Below are 20,379 nucleotides of genomic sequence, written 5' to 3' on the forward strand. Positions count from 1 at the left end.
CTGTGCTGGACGAATTAAAAGAACTTCACAGCTCTCTATCCCCAACCTTTCTCACCCTCTGGAATTGAGGGCTTTTACTGCTTCCCCCATTATTTTTTTAATTAAGTAATGAATAGTATTTTATTATTATTATTATTTTTGGCTGCATGGCATGGCATACATGATCTTTTCTCCCTGACCAGGGATTGAACCTGTGCTCCCTGAAGTAGAAGCATGGAGTCTTCACTACTGGACCCCCAAGTAAGTCCCTGAAGAGTATTTTATAGATAAGAAAACTTTAGCCTCAGCAGGATAAATTTGAGGACAGTTCCAACAGCTAGTTTCCCAGAGATGCACTTGAAGTGGTCCTTACAGTTTTTGCAAACTAGAATATCTGATAGTGTTTATCAGTGCAACACGTCAGGTGCAGTGTAAAGGTATGGGTACTGAAAAAGTAATATTGACCCTAACTATGCATTCACGCACGGGCATTTACAGATTTTTACTCAGTCTTTGAATTAAAAGATAGATTCTCTGAGTCTGATCAATGTCAGCCTCTTGAGATGCACTAAAATGAAATTCAGAAAAAGTCGAATAACTTAAACTACTCTGGAGTTACAGACAACTGAAGTAGAAAGCCTCTTAAGCAATGTGAGAGAAGAAAAAAGGGGCAAAAATCTACCTCCTAGCTTGGGTTGTAGAACTCATGTTTTTAGGAGTTGGGAGAAAAGAAACTTTGGAGCAGGTGTTTCATGTGACAGATCATTAGATCTGTTATCTAGGTCTGTATTAGATCTGTAGAGTATCTATTGAGATACTACAGATGAGGAAAGATGTTAAGTGTATTTGCTTTGTATCATCAATGGAGATTTTTTGCTGCCTCTGAAAGCTTGCTGTCAAGATTTAATTTAATATTTAATTAATTTCCTCTCTGCCGATCTGTGATTTCCCTTAATGCCATTTCCTTAATGCCATTTCCCTTAATGCCATTTCCTTTTCTAGAGAGATCACAGATTACTGTAAATTATTTGTGTTCAGTGAGGATGGGCATAACGGTAGTAATAATGAGAACAAGAATAGTGACTGGCCATTTATACATAAAATGAATTCTGTTAGAAACAGCTATAAATATTGTACCAGCGTCATTAATTGGCTTAATAAGATTTATTGGCATAATAAGATCTAAGTTGTTTATTATAAATAAAATGAATAAAAATTCACTAGTCAGCAATAGATATTAGTATTTTTCTTTTTTAAAAATCTCTTCTTTGCTAGCCCTAAGTGCTTTATTTCTTAGGGGTCTAGTATTGACTTCACTAGTCTTAGTGGAGTTACCAGCTTGTGGCTGAATCACACTCACTCTAGTATTCAGACATGGTTTGACACATCTAAATTAGGGTGAGGAAGATTATTCCAGAATATCGAGGCTCTCTTTTGTCAGGAATGGGGGATGGGGACTTATTCTGAATAAAGAGGAAGTGAAGACTGGAAAGGTTACTTGGTCAACAGAGAGAAAAGATTAGCCTGAAAATAGAAACTGTCATTCCCAACATTCTCAAGCTCAGACTGCATGAACATATGAATACTTGGCACTAAGTAAACGGTTATAAAAAAACACATCTAATTCCCAGTCTGTAATCTACCAGTGACATTAAAAAATAAGATACCACCACTGGTGATGATGTAAGTGTTGTTTTCGAGAAGGGCTGCTAGTACAGCTTATGATAGCATCTTAATAAACAAAATATTAGTTTTGAGTTGTAATGAGGATTAAAACTTAGATTGAGAATCAAGCTTCTCTGCATATATGTATGTATAAGGAAAATCTATTTTTCCTTAAAACACCTGCATTGTATCACTTTAGAGGTAAAGGAAGGTTTTCTCCCTTCTTAAATCTCCTCTTGATAAATATATTTTCATTGGAAGATGTTTTAAGTAGTTCCTCATCTAAGTGGAAAGATTACAGGTACCATAACAGGGAATCTTCAAGAATATAAGGAAAATATTTTAGTCAGAATCAGTTCTTACATGAGATGATATCAAGTCACTAGTTAATTTCTAGAAAGAATAAATGCCATGGGCATAGAAAAATAGGAACTGATGAATAAGAAAGGCAATCTTCATCAAGGTTTGTTTCTTGGAATATGTATAGCTAGAGCCTGTATGACACTTTTCGTTTTACTTTAATTGCTAATACAATTTTTCTATATTTTAAAAATTGATATTGTTCATATTAAGAACATTTATTTGAAATGTCTTACATAGCATTCTAACACATCCTGAAACAGTGTAGTTTTTCTTTAGCTGCTGTACTACCTCTCTACCCTCCCTCAATAAAACACACAAAACACCATACTACAACCTTAATACTTTCATTTTAGAGAGTATTAGTTATTATCTTGTAATTCTACATTTTTTCTCATTCTTCCCTTCCATTTTATTTCCGCTCCTCTTTTAGCATACCTTCATACGTCTGTCATCATTGTGCTCATGAGAAAAAAAGGTGGCATTTTTAAATATCAAGTAATATGTGTTATAGCTTTGCTAAACATTTCACCACCAGTTTGTTGCAAGAGATTTATAAATCAGATTTTCATTAAAAAAGAGAAAGAATCAACACCATATGTTGTGCTAAATCCTATGCAGCTGCTACAGCAGCCTAATAATGTGTGAACTAGAAGGCATTCAGTACTCTGTGTGATATACAGGACTGTAACTTCTTTCAAATGTTGTGATTTTTTTTAATATTAAGATTAAAATCTAAGAAAACATGGTAAAATGGAATAACTTAGAAGTGTTAACATTTATTTTATAGAAAAGAGAGTTGCTAAATGGGTATCTATAACTGAAATTAAAATACCCAAGTACTCTTGAAATTGAAATAGAAAAGCAGGCTCAAACAAGAATGTTGTATATTAATGCAGCTCCTCTTATAATCTGAACTTCATTGCAATGTACTTTTGCCTAAATATCAATCTAGTTGGCATTTTTATTACAATTCTGCAAATGGAAAGAGAGCAAATGAACCATTTACTGCCTTTATTTTCTAAGTATAATCATGTTTCTGTTTTCCATTCAATGATAGTCAAGTCTTTTCCACTCCAACATAAAACATTCTTGAGTGTTAGTGATCAGTCATGGTAAGAGGTTGATATTGTACCCCATGCTCATTTATATTACAATGTACAGAATGTCAGAATCAGTTATTTATAAACTTTAGTTGAGAGGTCAGGAAATAATACCCTAATGTAAAACTGTGCATATTGTAAATAATATTTATGGGCCAACCACATATGAGATATAAACACTACCCTACATATACATCTTAAATTTATTAGATTTGAAGTAACAACACTGAAGGAGGAAAATCATTTTTAAAAGCACCATAAAGCAAGACAGTAATTTTCTTCTTAAGTGTGCTTTTTTAGATTTGTTTTTTATTGAGGTAATGTCAGTTTATGACATTATGTAAGTTCCATGTGTACAACATGATATTATCTACTTCTGCATACTTTTCAACATGTTCACCACCAAAAATGTAGTTTCTGTCCATCACCATACAGCTGATCCCATTAAATGTGCATCTGCACATGGAAATTACATGCTTCTCTTTCATTGAAAAGAAACACCTCATGATAATGATGATTAATTTTCCTATGTTAATATAAATTTGCATTATTTCTGCATGTATCATGATAGAACAGAATGAGTTCATGAATTAGTGTGAAAAAATGTTTCCTTGCTATAGAAATAAGACAGGTGGCTATTTTCCATCTAGTATAAGGACATTATAAGAGCAATCTATAGACCAATATTCTTAATGAATATAGACAAAGAGTGTTCAAAAAATACTCGGAAAAAATGAATCCAACAATATATAAAAATAAGTATATACGGCTAAATGGGCTTCATCCAGAGAATGCATTGGCAGTTTTATACGTAAAAACTATCGATATAATATACTCTATTAATAGATTAAATGACACACAGCACATGATCATCTCTGATACTGATATAGTAGGATACTCACAGTATATTCACTATTTAATGCCTACTAGGATGACTAAAGTCAAAAGGACAGATCATAAAACTAGCTGGCCAGGATGTTGAGAAATTGGTGGTAGGAATGTAAAATGATATAGACTCCATGGGAAATAGTTCAGCTGTTTCTCAAAATGTTAAAAATAGAGTTACCATATAATCCAGAAATTCCCCTCCTCGGTATTTTCATATGTATATACCTATGAATAATAAAAACATATGTCTACCATAACTTCTCTTCACTTTTTCACAGCAGCATGGTTTATTAATAGACAAAAAGTAGAAATAATCTAAATGTCCATCAACTGATAAATGAGCAAATAAAATGTGTTATATCCATACAATGAAATATTATTCATTGTAAGAATTAAGTAATGATACATGCTACAATATAGAAAAACCTTGTAAATTTTATTCCAGATATAAAAAGACATCCACAGATACGACATATTGTATGAGTCCATTTATACAGCATAATTAAATTAGTAATTCACAAAAAGGGGCATATTAAAATATTCAAGTGCACAGAAACTAAACAATTCACTTACAAATAACACTTGGGACAAAAAAATACTCGGGAAAATAGAAAATATTTTAATGAGTAAATATGGAAACACAGTAGATCAAAATTTGTTCAATATAGCTAAAACAGTCTTGAGATATGTGTCTTTAAGTATTTATATTAGGAAAAAAAAGAATTATGAATACAATGACTTAAATTATTCCCTTAAGATGCTGGAAAAAGAAAATCAAATTAAACCCAAAAAAAGTAGAAGAGAGAAAATTAGAAAGGTGAGAGTTGAAATTAATAAAATAAGATAATTGTACCTATAATAATTAACAATAATAATTAGATTAAAATTTTAAAGAGAAAATGCAATAAAATAAAAATCTATGAACTCAAAATAAATTTCATTAATTGATTTCTATGATAGACTATTGATGGAATTCTCATCTTCATTTGTGTTCTTCCATCTCTGATGTTTCACCTTCTTTTAAAAGCTTATGTAATTAGGTCAGCCACACAAGAATAATCTCCCTTCTGCATAACACACAGTTAGCTTATTAGTAAACTAATCACACAAGTGATATCCCATTATATTCCAGACTACACCCACACTCAAGAGAAGGAGATTATATAAGTCATTTACACTACAGTGCAGGGATCTTAGGGGAATATCTTAGAAGCTTCTCTATCACATGATTAGAGTATACAGACATGAGGGAATTCCCTGGTGGTCCAGTGGTTAGGACTCTGGGCTTCCACTGCAGGGGGCCTGGGTTCAATCCCTGGTCAGGGAACTAAAATCCTGACATCCGCATGGCACACCCGAAAAAAAACAAAAACAACAACAAAAAAACAGGTATGAATTACCATGATTAGTTGTGTACTTATTTTGTGTGCTATTTCCATAGTTTACATTAATCATTAAAAAAATTATTTTTAAGTATTCTTGAAGCATTAAAAATGAGCTACTGGGCTTCTCTGGTGGTGCAGTGGTTGAGAGTCCGCCTGCTGATGCAGGGGACGCGGGTTTGTGCCCCAGTCCGGGAAGATCCCACATGTCACGGAGCGGCTGGGCCCGTGAGCCATGGCCGCTGAGCCTGCGCGTCCGGAGCCTGTGCTCCGCAACGGGAGAGGCCCCAGCAGTGAGAGGTCCGTGTACTGGAAAAAAAAAAAAAAAAAAAAGAGCTACTGTTTTAGGGGGTACACTAATTTTGTTAAACATTTTAGTCTAGAAGCCTCCTTCATCTTTGCTTCTAGTAGCAACTCCCAAAGGAAATCACTATCCTGATTTCTGACAATATAGATTATTTCTCTCAGGCAATTTTGAAAATCAGTTCTGGAATTAGTCTTTCCAGTTTTTATCTTTACATCTTTCCTTCTTTTCCATTGCTTCAAAATTGACATCTCATCCTCCTCCCACAAACAATACAACAACAACAAAATATATATATTTCCTTAGAGAAACTGAATGATTCTTAGAATTAGGAGGGGAGCAATGTTATTTACCAGCAGAGTGTTACAACGATCTGCCCCAGCGCCATTCCTTACCCCAGCATGCATTTCATTAAGAGTTTGCTATGTCAAATAAGTACAAAAATATTGAGAGTGCAGATAGCATGTGGAAGGTCATCGTTGTTGCTTGTTTATTTTTCTGCACTTGTTGCCTTTTCTACTGATATAGAGAAACTGACAGAAAAATCTAGTCTCTAACACCATTTACATGTTTACAAATTTGATGATAAGCTTAATTTTATAATAAATATTATTTTTTCTTGAGTTTCCATCTACATGCCACTCAACAGCATTTGGCCTTTACTTCATATTTTCAGAGGAGTCATTATTACTAAATTTTGTGGGGTTTAATATGTTCCTTTGACATCCATAAATCTAGCTTCAATAATAAACATTAGAAAGAGGCAGATGGAAAAAACAAGAGAATAAATTTAAAAAATTGAAAAAGAGCAAAAAGTTGCAAAATAGGGAAAATAAGAAAGAAGAAAGGTCTATACTGCCTGAAAAAAATCAGTTGTATTTGAGTGTTATTAATGTCATAGTAGATATTTTATGTATTGATTAATTTAATTCATGACTAAAATTAATAATTTTTTATCTTTTCAAATATCCTGGTGTTCCACTGGGCTTATCAAAACCCAGTATTTATTTTACTATTCCTAAATCCAGGCATTAAAAATTACAAGTTAATTCTGTTAAAAATGTGTCCTTGTATCTTGTTAATGGTTATTTAGGAGGCTTTACAACATGAAATTTTATGTTAATACTAAAATAGATTTCTACTATGTGAAGATACCCAAATTTAGTGCAGTGCACAAAGTTTTATGAGATATTTCCTGTTATGCTCTGCCAATATATACAGTTTATGATTTTTAATTTATTTTTCATGATATTTATGATTTTTTATTCATTTAAAACATTTTTCCTTTTCAATTTGATTAGTTTTACAGCTATTCACTAGTCTCTTCTCAATCTTTCTCCCTTTCATTCATTCTTTCTTTCTTTCCTCTTTTTAATTTTCTGCCTACGTCATTATTGCAATTTTTCATTTTGATCTTGTAGTCTATTTGGCCATACAAACTCTAGAGCTTCTCATAGGAGTGAATGAAACCTCTATTTCAACTACATCAAGGTTCAAACTCTCATTGTTTCCTTTCCTTTATGGCAATTGTGACTAAGAGCACCGTCTGATACATCTCATGCAAATAAATGTCTCTGATTTGGTTTCCAGAGGACCTCAATCCAGCATAGTTTTTAATACATCAACTCCTTTCTTCCTATCTAACCTCTATCTTCCTATCTAACCTTCCTATCTAGCACAGATCATTGCTGTTCCTGACAACCAAACTTGCACTCTCTACTTCACGCTTCACCAGTTCTCACTGACAATCATTACGAAATTGAAAATGGGTACAAGGACATCATGTCTTTGCAGAAAGAATGCACATACCTCCAGCAGATGTTCCACTTGGAGCAGAGAGAAGGCAGGAGAGTCACTGTGAAACCATCCTCCCTAGTTCATTTTCTACAAATGAACACGTAAGAGGCTTCCAACTGTTAAATGCTTAAATCTAGTGGTATGAAGCCAAAATGGTGCAAGAAGTAATGCCTGCATCCCACCCACGTCTTTAAAAAACACTAAAAAGCTGGAATGGATAATAAATTCACAAATTTAAATGATAAAAAACTTAAAGAGGTTTACTTTATATCACGCTTGTGTCATTTGGAAGCAGAGTGAAAATCTACGATGACATATTTGAACTCAGAGAATTTCTACAGAATCTGCTTTCATATATCCTCTTCTGAATTACATTTTGCATTAGGTTCCCATAGAAATCCTGAAATTTATAGTTTTATTACAATTGGTTTTTATGACCTTTACTATTATATCTAACTGATTTATAAATAAGGAAACATTTTTAAACAAGTGCTATTGTGTTAAAATAATGTCAATGTATTTAATCAAAATTTAAATGAAAGAAAACATCCACCCTCTAGAAAATCCTTCTAGAATTTTTCCTTAAATTCCAGGTCACCATGCATCACACAGTGGATGAGGTAGTAAAAAGAGAATATCAAGAATTGAAATATTTAAGCATAAGCAATTCAGAATTTGCAAGAAAATTCTTAGGCAACCTTTAGAGTAAAATATATGGTTTGAATTAGTTGAGCATATTAGAAACGGTTGCCCATGTGAGGCATAAAATGAGGAAAGGAACAGTTGCCGATATGAATAAAGTGTGTGTGTGTGTGTGTGTGTGTGTGTGTGTGTGTGTGTAGAAGGAGATACAAGGGGAGAAGTAGTATTGATAAAGATGACTTAACTAAAGGTGTTGGTTTGCATGGTTATAAGAAATAAGTATGACTCTGAAAAGAATTCATTCTGCTAGTTACAGAAAAGTCTTAGATGCCTAAGGGATTTAGTTTGATGACAGAGGTACTACAAAATAAAGGCATTTTGTGAAACAAATTAAAGCAGGAACACAAGCCCAGAGTAGAGCGATGGAAGGTACTGGATGTAAGTGGACACTGAAGTAGAAATTGAAGCCTTCAAGTCTGGGCAGAGGGCAGACTGGGCATGATCTACAGATGCAAAAGAAAAGTCTAGGGTAAGAAGAGGCACAAGAGCAATAGAAAAACAGCTTTTTGTTTATGACTATTAAATTTGTGTGGTTGGGAGAAAATAAAAGTGGAGATACCTTGAAGGTAGCTTTGAATAGATAATTAGAGAAACAAAAAATTAGAGCACTTGTTGTTAATATGAGGTTTGTGGCCACAAACGTGATAGTTAAAGCATAAAAGTAGATGAGCAATTTGGGAGAAGTATTCATTGAGGAGGATGGAGCTGTGAGCTTAGACTATTCTTTGGACAATAAACTCAGAAAAAAATGTCATATACACTACTGAACAGAAACTTGCTTACTAGTGAAAAATCTGTGCCATAGCAAACCTCCCCAAGTCTGCACTAAAGAAAATAAATGGTTTAAACACTTTTACTACTTGCCTGCCGTATGTTATTAATTGCACTGACTGAGTGAGTGACTACTTGTGCAACTGCTATAAAGTGAACTAAATTTCAGGAATAAAAAATATATGGCATTCATTGAGTCAAAAGTAAAGTTGACTATTAAATGAAATATGTTGAAAAGCATTCATTTTAAAATGCACTTTAACTTCTGGGGATGAAAGTATTTTTCATATTTACAGCAAAATTCATTCAACTATATTTATCTTACAAGAGAATAAAACCAGAGGGATATAATTCAAAACTTGCAGAGGCTGGAAACTTTCTATTTGATAAATTTCTAGAATTTATTGATTAAAGATATCTGTCATAGATGTGATAATATTTTTATTTTATTTTTGTTCTTATTTAACACATAGTTTTCACACCCTTTTAAGTGAAAACTTTAGAGGATTTACTAATTATTATAAAAACATTATAAAAAGTATTTAATGACCTCCAACTATTAAAACTATAATCATGGCTAATTCAGGTTATGAAATAAATCTATTAACAGACTTAGCTTTGCAGGATAAATCATATACAAGATAAATAAAGAAAATAAGAACACATTTGACCAATTTCTTATTTCTGATAGAAATACACCAGTAACTTATCTTAATATTAATGAAAAAATGAGTATTTTTGTATCATTGTAGAAAGACTTTGAAAACACTTTCATAAGTGCACATGGAAATTCACTCTGCCACTACTTCAAATAGGCAAATGGTGAAGAATCATTTACATAATGGACAAATGTAAATTCATTCGAGTTGTAGAGAGAAGCTCCCTGCTGTCTTGATTATATTATGCTTTCCTGTCACTACATGAGCTCACACAAAACTGAAAAAAAAATTAACATTGTGCAGTTATAAGTCTGAAGCAAAGGAACACCAGTGCAACTTTTCATTGGTTTCTTCACCCTTAAAATCTCAGCTCATGAATTATCCTTGCTACAGATATTTGACACACAAAATCATTTTCTTGGAAGATATGGAATGGCATATATGAGAATCCAGCTTTAACTGCTAACTTTAAAGAATTTAAGGTAAAGGAAATTACATTTTATTGTGTTTGCTCATGATTGTTCAATGAGTTGTCACAGAATCCAATTTGCACATTACCCATTTTCTGTGTAATAAATTGATTCTTTTGTTTCATTTATGGGGAAGTGATATTTCTACAGTCTTCTTAACTTATTACAAAATGTATTTCATAAATCACCAGTCTTACGGAGGATGAAACATCTGTTTACATAATAGTACTTGCTCAGTTTTAAACAGTTATAAGTACGTGACTTGGCAACCAGTTGACAGTATGAGAAATATATTTCTAGTGATATTTATTTCATGACACAATTGTGTCGCACATAAATAAAATGAAAAATAATCTTAAAAGGTAGGAAATACACACAAAATAAACACAAATATAGCATTCATAACCCAAAGAAGCTCAGTGTTCTAGAATTACTCTATCAATTAATATAAATCAAAGGCTAAATTCCCTCTCCCCTCATTTCTGTAAATGGAGAGTATACTAGTGTAGGGGTGATTAGCTAAGTCTACCAACTCTGACTCTCTGCGACTTTCATTTGTAAGAAGTTTGATCTTTGGCAAGTTTCTTAAATGTTTGGTGACTCAAATTCTTCACTGAAAACAGAGGGAACAACAGTTTTACCTCATATATTATAGTGATAATTAAGTGATAATCCAGGTAAAGCACTTCAACAATACCTGAGGCAGATAGTGTGCATTAATGTTGGCAGTCATTATCATTGTTTATATTATTACAACTACCACTATTGTTGTTGGTTTTATTATTATAAATATACTTTAAATTTTTCCAAGGGAGTTCTATTCCAGCTCAATCTGAAATCACCAAAATTGAGGCTTATTTTTTGCAACTGCTGACATCCTACCACTAATGTGTCTTTTGCATTACTCTCCAAATTGTCAATAACAACTTTGATTGTACGCAGTAAACAAAATATGGGCATTAAGGAGGTGTTGGGTTGCACTCCACTGGCCTTCAAGGCCTGTAGTTGCCCAGCTTCAAGACAAAGAAAGAGCCCGGAGTCAGTGACAGAGACATCAATGGTTTAATGGATAGCGGGATCTTATACTTCTGAAGCAACACCCCACCATGTGCAGCAGATGGTGGGCAGCACACGGTGCCAGTCTTTGCTCCTGGGGGGAAGAGGAGATTGCCAGTTATAGGGGGAATTGAAGTCAGGTTAGCTCTTTGGTTACCAGGGAAACTAGCAGCGGGCAGGCCCCTCACCTCCTCTTTGATAAGAACAATCTCTAGCTGGGGCCTGGGGACAGTATGTAGGAAGGTCAGTCATGTGAGTAGGGTGTAACTAGACCCCAGGCACTGGTCTAGCTGGGGATGTACAGAGAGCAAGAGAACAGCAACTTCCAGTGACCTGACCACACAGGAGAGAACTCATAACCAAACAAAAAACAGCAAATGACTTAACTGCGGAATCTTTGGCATCCTTATCTTCCTCAGTTTATCCATAGAACCCAATCATCCCCTTGTAGTTCATCACAGCCTTTTCCGTTCAAATCTTTTTTTTTTTCTTATTCCAAGTTACCACACATTCTAGGCTTATCATAAACTAAAGAAAATGTAAAAATCCCTTTAGAAGAAAGCTAATTTAATATTTATTATTTCAATTCAGACTTGCAGGAGATAAAGTGGAGTGCGAGAAGATGGTCACGTCCCAGGTCTCAGGCGAGTCCCTGGGACGGCTGCCAAGTGTGGATTCTTGGCTTCGCACAGGAAAGAGTTCAAGAGAGAGCTATAGTAAAGTGAAAGAAGGTTTATTCAGGGAGATACATACTCCACAGACAGAGTGTGGGCCATCTCTGAAGGTAAGAGGCCCCAGGGTAGGGTTGTCAGTTTTTATAGGGGTGAGTAATTTCATAGACTAATGAGTGGGAGGATTATTCCAACTATTTGGGGGAAGGGATGGGGATTTCCAGGAATTGGGCCACCGCCCACTTTTTGGTCTTTTATAGTTAGCCTCGTAACTGTCATGTTGCTGGTGGGTGTGTCATTTAGCATGCTAATGTATTACAATGAGCATATAATGAAGCCCAAGGCCCACTGGGAGTCAAATCTTCCGCCATCTTGGACCAGGTTGGTTCTAAACAGTTTTTGTCATGTCCTATGGCTATATCATTCTTTTAAAGGTTGTGCCTTGCCCCCTTCCCTCCTTATTCAAGACCATTTGTCGTTTATTGATTTACTTAAACAAAACAAATAAACCAATTTTTTTTTTTTTCTGCACAGGGTCTGGTGCTGTCAGGCAGCAGGCTTTGTTGGGAAAGAACACAGCTCAGGAGCAGGGTATCTGGGAGGCAGAGCCTGCCTTGATTACAGCGGCTCCCAATTCTTTTTTTTTTTTTTTTTTTTCTGTACGCGGGCCTCTCACTATTGTGGCCTCTCCCGTTGCGGGTCACAGGCTCCGGACGCGCAGGCTCAGCGGCCATGGCTCACGGGCCCAGGCGCTCCGCGGCATGTGGGATCTTCCCGGAGCAGGGCACGAACCCGCGTGCCCTGCATTGGCAGGCGGACTCTCAACCACTGCACCACCAGGGAAGCCCCCAATTCTTTAATCTTTGCTTCTCCTCTTTGAGGTGCTTGTCTTGCTCCCAAAATCATTTTTACTCCAACAGTAAATTCTGTAAGTTGCTTAAGACATATGCATTTGAATATAAAAATTATTTTCCTTTAACCAAAAAAAAAATTAAAGTATTATTTGCAAAAGTCAGCCTCCATCCTGTATAGAACTTTGTAAATTTGAAGTTTTGTATCCATGGACTTTCTTAGCAGCAATTGATTTCCTTGAGATAAACCCAGGTCATGATGGGCGTCTCAGGCTTTATGATAACTGGCTGCCCTATGTAAATAAAGCACTTCATCTCTGCTAAGGCAAGGTATCAAAAAGAAGTGATGTCTCAGAAGGAAAGTTATATGTAGGAACTGTTATAGCTTTCTCCAAAATTCCAAAACTCCATTCTGTGAATCATTTATACCAGCCTGCAAAAGGTTCAATACATTTGTTTTCTGCCATAAACACTTAAAACAAAATTGGATCCGTTGAGTCATATGGTCCAAGCAGAACAGCTTTCTTGGCAGATGGACATATTGCAGAAACTTAGTCTCACTCAAAACTGGCAGCTTTTCAGGATACTAAATAAATGAGTAAGAATAATACAGCAAAGTGAGATATATGTGGCACCCCAAATCTAAAGAGACCCATAGACTGTTAAAACTTTTCTCAATAGTAGAGGGACAAGATGCAGCAATTTATCTCTCATCTTGGAAGGGATATTTCAACATTCCTATGAGATGGAGCCCCTAGAAATGTCACCAAGGTGGCAAGTCCCTGAATTTTGTGGGATGCGTTCCCCAATTCTAACATGCATGTCAAAGTCTCTAGAGTTGCTGATACTTCCTGTTCATCAGATGCAAAATCACCGCATCATAAATGTAATGTATAAACATGACATCGTTTTGAACTGAGAGGTGTTTCAGGTCATTACAGACTAGACTATGACAGAAAGCTTAACAGTTGATATACCCCTGAGCTAGAATAGTACAATTGTGTTTCTGGCTCTACCTGCTGAAAGCAAACTACCTCTTTGCTCAAAAGTTTAGAGAAGAAAAGCATTGTCCACATCTATCATTGCCTATCAGTTGACAGGAGATGTAATGATTTGCTCCAGCAATGAAACTACATCTAGATTAGCAGATGCAATTGGAATCACTGCATGATTATATTTTCAATAATCTCATTTCATAATGGTTATTTACATCTGTCCTCTGCACAAGCAAAATAGGTAAGTTGAGGGCTTCCCTGGTGGCGCAGTGGTTGAGAGTCCGCCTGCCGATGCAGGGGACATGGGTTCGTGCCCCGGTCCGGGAAGATCCCACATGCCGCGGAGCGCCTGGGCCCGTGAGCCATGGACGCTGAGCCTGCGTGTCCGGAGCCTGTGCTCCGCAACGGGAGAGGCCACAACAGTGAGAGGCCCGCATACCGCAAAAAAAAAAAAAAAAAAATAGGTAAGTTGAATTAGCTGTGGTAGGAATAAACTCCAGCACTTTTAGGGGCTTGATAGTGACATTAATCTCTGAAATCCCTCTTGGGATGTGGTGTTGTTTCTGGTTTAATATTTTATGTGTAAAGGAAGATCTAGGGGTTTTCACTAGGCTTTCCCTACCATAACAAAGCCCTTTCCACGGGTTAAAGAACCAAGTCCGCTGATGAGCATGTGCTATCTGATTATGTATTTTGGAACTCAGAAGATAGTCACGGTGTGGGTTTAGGTGTCCATTGGGTCTACTATGAAATGGACGCACTCCATTGATTATGTGACCTTCATAAGCCTCTCTTCTGACTAGTACATTACAGTTCTATTTTTATCTCCAGGCATCAGTGGGAGGTCAGAGTCAATGTCAAATGTCCTTGAAAAGTCTGATGATTTCACCTTCACCAGTTCATAGTAACCATGGTAAATATTTGCAGGTCTTTAGGGAAAAGCTAGGAGAAATATTAACAATATCCATTTTGGGCTATATAGCTAGGTCTTTCCTCAAGAGGACTCAGTCTTCTTTTCATTAAAATGACTCTGGTTACTGTAAACTGGTTGAGGGATGTCTGTGACTGTATTGTGTTCTAAAACAGATCACGGTTAACACATTTGGGAATTTTTACTTTTACAAATTTAACGGACTACTCATTTATTTTAGTTCTAGGTACATAACGATGAACTATTCAACACCAAAATCTTTGCAGCATAGACATTCTGATTCCTGCTTCAGCTCTGCTCTGCAGTGGAGTTACCATTACTATTTTATCTCTGGAGATTAAGTGCCTCTATTTGCCATCTGCCACCCTGGAATTCCATTATCCCCATTGATTTCTGGGACCCCAGATCCATGACAGTAGTTTCTGCTTATATTTCTGAACAATAGAAAGTAGTCACAGGGACTTCCCTGGTGGTCCAGTGGTTAAGAATGCAGGGGACGCGAGTTCCATCCCTGGTTGGAGAACTAAGATCCCACATGCCACAGGGCAACTGAGCCGGTGTGTCGCGACTACTGAGCACCACAACTATATAGCCCACGTGCTGCAAACTACAGAGCCTGTGCACTGTGGAGCCCATGAGCCACAACTAGAGAGAAGCCTGCACATCGCATCTACTGAGCCTGTGTGCTCTGGAGCCTGTGCACCACAACTAGAGAGAAGCCTGCTCGTCGTAATGAAGAGCCCATGCACCACAATGAAAGATCCCTCAGGGCGCAGCGAAGGTCCCACCTGCCCCAACCCGATGTAGCTAAATAAATAAATAAATATTTAAAAAGAAAAACATATGTAATCACAAAGGAGCTCATTAAGGACACTGTGGACTCCCCATGAATATATTTCTTCCAGACTTAATGAAGGGAGTGTATTCTGATCCACCTGAGGGGTGTATTAGGAGATAAATAAACAAATAGGACATCATAAATACATTCTACCGTTCCGATCTCACTAAGACTTTGGTTGTATCCCTCAGTAATATGACAGGGAATTTCTAGCATTTAATTTAATTAAATGTAAGCACTTTTTGGTCCCAGATTTTAGTCATTTGCAAAGGAAAATGTTAAAGCTACTCCTAGCTTCTTGATTTAACATATTGAATCCAGAACCTTGGCTAAGTGAGACCTTATTGCTCTCCTCAGCCTGAGCCAAATTTGTATTTCTTCTACCTTAATCTAAAAACCTTAGGATTAATTCTCACTTGTTTACCTAGGTTTTGGTAAATGTAGAATGTTAAAATCATATGTGAAAAATTTTTGGTATATGTAATACTTTCCATGTCACACTTTGTACATTACCTTCTGGCCCTGTTGGAACTTGACTCTGGTTATAGATGTAGGAGCATTAAGAATTGTTGGAGATAGGATATGGAGAGGATTAGCAGTCTCTTCTTGCAAGAGAACTGTCTCAGTGGGGAGGAAATTATAGTTTCTTCAAACAAGAGGAAACTAACGTCTTTAAAACAAGAGGTTGAAGAGATAATTCTAAAAGAAAGGCAGTTTAGCAGAGTTTAAAAGTTCAACTTTCCAATCTTATTTGGAATTTTTCCATATGCCTCTATCCTAATATTTAGGACCCCAATCCTTCCCAATCAATACCGTAAATTTATCATAAAAAGCCTTGCAAGCTTGAGAATTCAATTCTGTAATCTTATAATTTAGGTATGATTTTTTTATAGATCTTTATTGGAGTATAATTGCTTCACAATACTGTGTTAGTTTCTGTTGTACAACAAAGTGAATCAGCCATATACATACATATATCCCCATATCTCCTCCCTCTTGAGCCTCCCTCCCACCCTGTCTCTTCCACCACTCTAGGTCGTCACAAAGTACAGACCTGATCTCCCTGTGCTATGCTGCTGCTTCCCACTAGCTAAATATTTACCATTTGGTAGTGTATATATATCAATGCTACTCTTACTTCACCCCAGCTTGCCCCTCCATCCCGTGTCTTCAACTCCATTCCCTATATCTATATCTTTATTCCTGCCCTGCCACTATGTTCATCAGTACCACATTCATATGGGAATACAAAAGACCCTGAATAGCCAAAATAATACTGCAAAGAAAAGTGGAGCTGGAGGAATCAGGCTCCCCAACTTCAAACTATACTACAAAGCTACAGTAATCAAGACAATATGGTACTGGCACAAAAACAGAAATATAGATCAATGGAACAAGATAGAAAGACCAGGGATAGACCCACACACATATGGTTGCCTAATTTATGACAAAGGAGGCAAGAACATACAATGGAGAAAAGACAGCCTCTTCAATAGTGGTGCTGGGAAAACTGGACAGCTACATGTAAAAGAATAAAATGAGAACACTACCTAACACCATACACAAAAATACACTCCAAATGGATTAAAGACCTAAATGTAAGACCAGACACTGTAAAACTCATAGAGGAAAACATAGGAAAAACACTCTTTGACACAGGTATGATTTTTATAAATATGAGCAATATGTCTATAGAAGATGAGGTTTTATTTTATGGTAGTCAGCTCCCTTATAAGAGATTTGGGCAGGAAAATTAGTGTTGTGAACTCATCATTTTTTTGCTCCAAATTTCACAGCCCATTTAGAAGCCATAAAAGCAAAGAAACAGAAACAAACAAAAAACCTTCCTAATGTGAAGTTAATGTGTCTGCTACATAGTTCTCCCTTCCAAATTTCTTGCAAAGTACTTCATTTGGTCATGCTAACCTATAATTATGTAGGAAAGAGAATTCTGTAAAAAGACAGCATCAGTCTAGCTGTGTTGGCCCAGTAGAAATCCTCTATGCAGTGGTCCATCTAGAAATATTATTTTGGGGGGGAGAATTTTTGTGGATGACGATAGTGGCTTCAGTACTATTTAATTTGTTACTATGAGTAAAGGATTGTTTAAGTTTTCATTTTCTTCTTGTGTCAATTTTTGTAGGTTATGTATTTCCAGAAATTAAAAAACATTTTTTTAACCTCAATTTTATTTACTGACCTAGAGCATTGGTTCTTAAATGAGGGCTAATTTGCCCTCAATGGGACATTTTTTAAATTCTTTTTGGGTCACAACAGGATTTTTTCTATTGACATTTAGTAGGTAGAAACTAGGATGCTGTGAACTATCCTGCAATATAGAGGACAACCTTCCCATCAACCAAACCTTATTTGATCCAAAATGTTAATAGTGCCAAGGTTGAGGAACCTTGGTCTAATGTGTTTTGTGATATGTCTCAATATAATTTTAAAACTCTACTGCATATTTTGTATGTTATCTTTTTGTATGTTACCTCTGTGGCTTTCTTATTTTACTCAAATCTTGACCTGACAATTTTTGCTATTTTGACAATTTTTCAAATGTATATAACATTTTTGTTCTTGTTAGCAGCAGAACCTATCCTAAAACCTATCCAGCATTTTCTTCTAAATTGTATCATTTCTTTGTAGTAGTATCTCCATAATATGTCATATCTGGTTAAGAGAGAAGGTGAATGATAAGTTAATGGTAAGCTGAGGAGGAATGTAATCAAAAGAACAGCAATCTTTATTCAAAATGTGAGATTCATAGGTAACATCTTGATTTTGCTTAATTAATATGTCATTCTTATTTGGACAGTAGTAGTGGACAGTTAAACAAGAGAAGGAAAAACATTGATATCTCCTTGTAAATTTCCCCACATTTTTATTAGGAGGAATTTGTAATTAATAAATTTTTATTTTTTCTCCCTAATGAGAAGACAAAACTTGTTCTTAAATAATCTGTAATTGTTAGTTGAAAGAAATGAAGATGACTCCAAGTGAAAAAACAGGATATGGAAGAGAAACTCTGACAAACAATTCTGAAAGATTCAAGTGATAAATGCATTAATGTGGAGAATACCAGAATTTACTTATAGATTCTAAAATTTTATATATAGAATGCATAAATTTTGAAATTTATGTATAAAATCACATAAAATTATATATATTTGATAAATAGTCCTGAATAAAAAACACCTATACGTTGCATATACATTTTAATTTTCTTTGCTTTTCATGGCAAGTAACTAAAATTATTTCTGACATATTGTATTTTTATGTTTATGAATGGTTAAAAGATTTAGGTATCATTGCATTTAACAACAGTTCTACAACTTTGGTGTGCATTATACTTATCTGAGTAAGGTTGATGAATATGCAAATATCTGGTCCCTCTTTCAGAGATTTTGATTCAATTTTCAAAATAGAGCTGCTCTATCTATCTATGCATCCACACGCTTCTTAGGGATATAATAAGGTTTGAGAGATGTGAGTAACTGTGTTTTAACCTAAATACCAAAATAGAGAAAAACAATATATTTAAGTATTCTATGGCAAGTTTATACTTAATACATGACAGCAAAATTCAGTCATAGGAAAAATAATTATTAAGCACCTAAAATTTGAAAAATAACATTGCTCTTTTTTGGAGCAATATATATGCAAAACAAACAAATAAACAAAAAATTGTGTACTCACATTGGTCAGTCTTAGCTAAGTTATGCTTAAGTTATAAACCACAAAGTTTCAGGGACACATACAAAAAAGGAAATAAAAATGATGCATTTCCTATTATTGTGACATGTTCATGATGGTTTGTCTGTGGATGTGCTTCTCATTTTTATTAAAGGAACTGAGCTAGATGACCAGTCCCAGTTAAATATATTTCTGTTTTCATAGGAAATGGAAAAGATAAAATGATGGAACCATCAAAGGTTCTTAAAGATTTTCCTTGGAAGTGCCTCATCCCTCTTCTGTTCATATTTTATTGGTCAAATTCAGTGTAAGTACAATAGTCAAGCCTGGAGTTAATGAGATAGGAATGTAAGTCCTCTCATAGTGAAGAGACAACAAATATTTTGTAAACTAATACAATCCTAAAATTGTAGGATTTTACAATCATAAATTTGTACAATACTGACTTGAAGAAATTTTAAATATGATGTTTGTGAAATATGCTATCTAAAATTTATTTTCACGTATTCTAGCAGAAATGCAATTAAAATTATAGATAAATCTCTTAGTGAATTTTAATCAACATGCAAAATGTATTACTTTTAAGTGTCCTATTCAAGAATGAAAGCTGGATGTGAGTGTGGGGTGAGGGGCAGAGAGGAAGAGAGGAAAAGTGTCAGTTGTATCTATGCTCTAGAAATTCTAGATTTCCTAGATAAATATTAGAGATTTATTAATCAGGATAAAATTTTACAAGAAATACATTTTTTATTTGTTTTAATAAATGACGTTCAAGATATATTGATTTCTTAGAAATATTATAACATCTCTGACTTTGAATTTACAGAAAAACCTAATATAATACACACTTTTGAGTGGTGTTATTGTCCTAGGGCTTAGATTCAGAGGATTTTTCCACTTGAAATTAATTTCATCTTACACTCAAATAATTTTACTTCTGTCAGAAACAAACCCTACATAAGTTGTATGAAGGTGGATAAAGGCTAGAAAGCTAGGAATTTACTGGATCTTTAAGAAAAGATTGTACGAGTTTTTGTGTCTTTTTACTCATAAATATAGGTGTGTGTGGTGGTGGATTTTTTTCTGGTACTTGCTTTAATTTTAGCATCCACCTGGTAATGCTTAGGGGAGAGAGGAAACCTACAGCTTTCATCCAACTATATCAGTGGTATCATCTACCACAAAGAACCTTGTTATTTGACCTGGTTCAGATCAGTGTGCACTAGGAAGGAAGGTGGGGTTTAGAAAAACATGCCAAAGA

The 20,379-nt window shown here is 35.2% G+C and overlaps 1 long non-coding RNA gene across 1 annotated transcript; it reads left to right on the forward strand.

Annotated features, from left to right (window-relative positions):
• The first annotated feature begins 27 nt into the window (after nucleotides 1-27).
• LOC132596393 (uncharacterized) lies at nucleotides 28-18,204 on the forward strand. The gene is made up of 3 exons (XR_009562479.2): nucleotides 28-240; nucleotides 11,728-11,920; nucleotides 14,805-18,204. It is a non-coding gene; the product is annotated as an uncharacterized lncRNA (long non-coding RNA).
• Nucleotides 18,205-20,379: the final 2,175 nt, after the last annotated feature.

The sequence above is a fragment of the Globicephala melas genome, unplaced genomic scaffold (assembly GCF_963455315.2).
Source record: "Globicephala melas unplaced genomic scaffold, mGloMel1.2 SCAFFOLD_621, whole genome shotgun sequence".
Classification (NCBI taxonomy): domain Eukaryota; kingdom Metazoa; phylum Chordata; class Mammalia; order Artiodactyla; family Delphinidae; genus Globicephala; species Globicephala melas.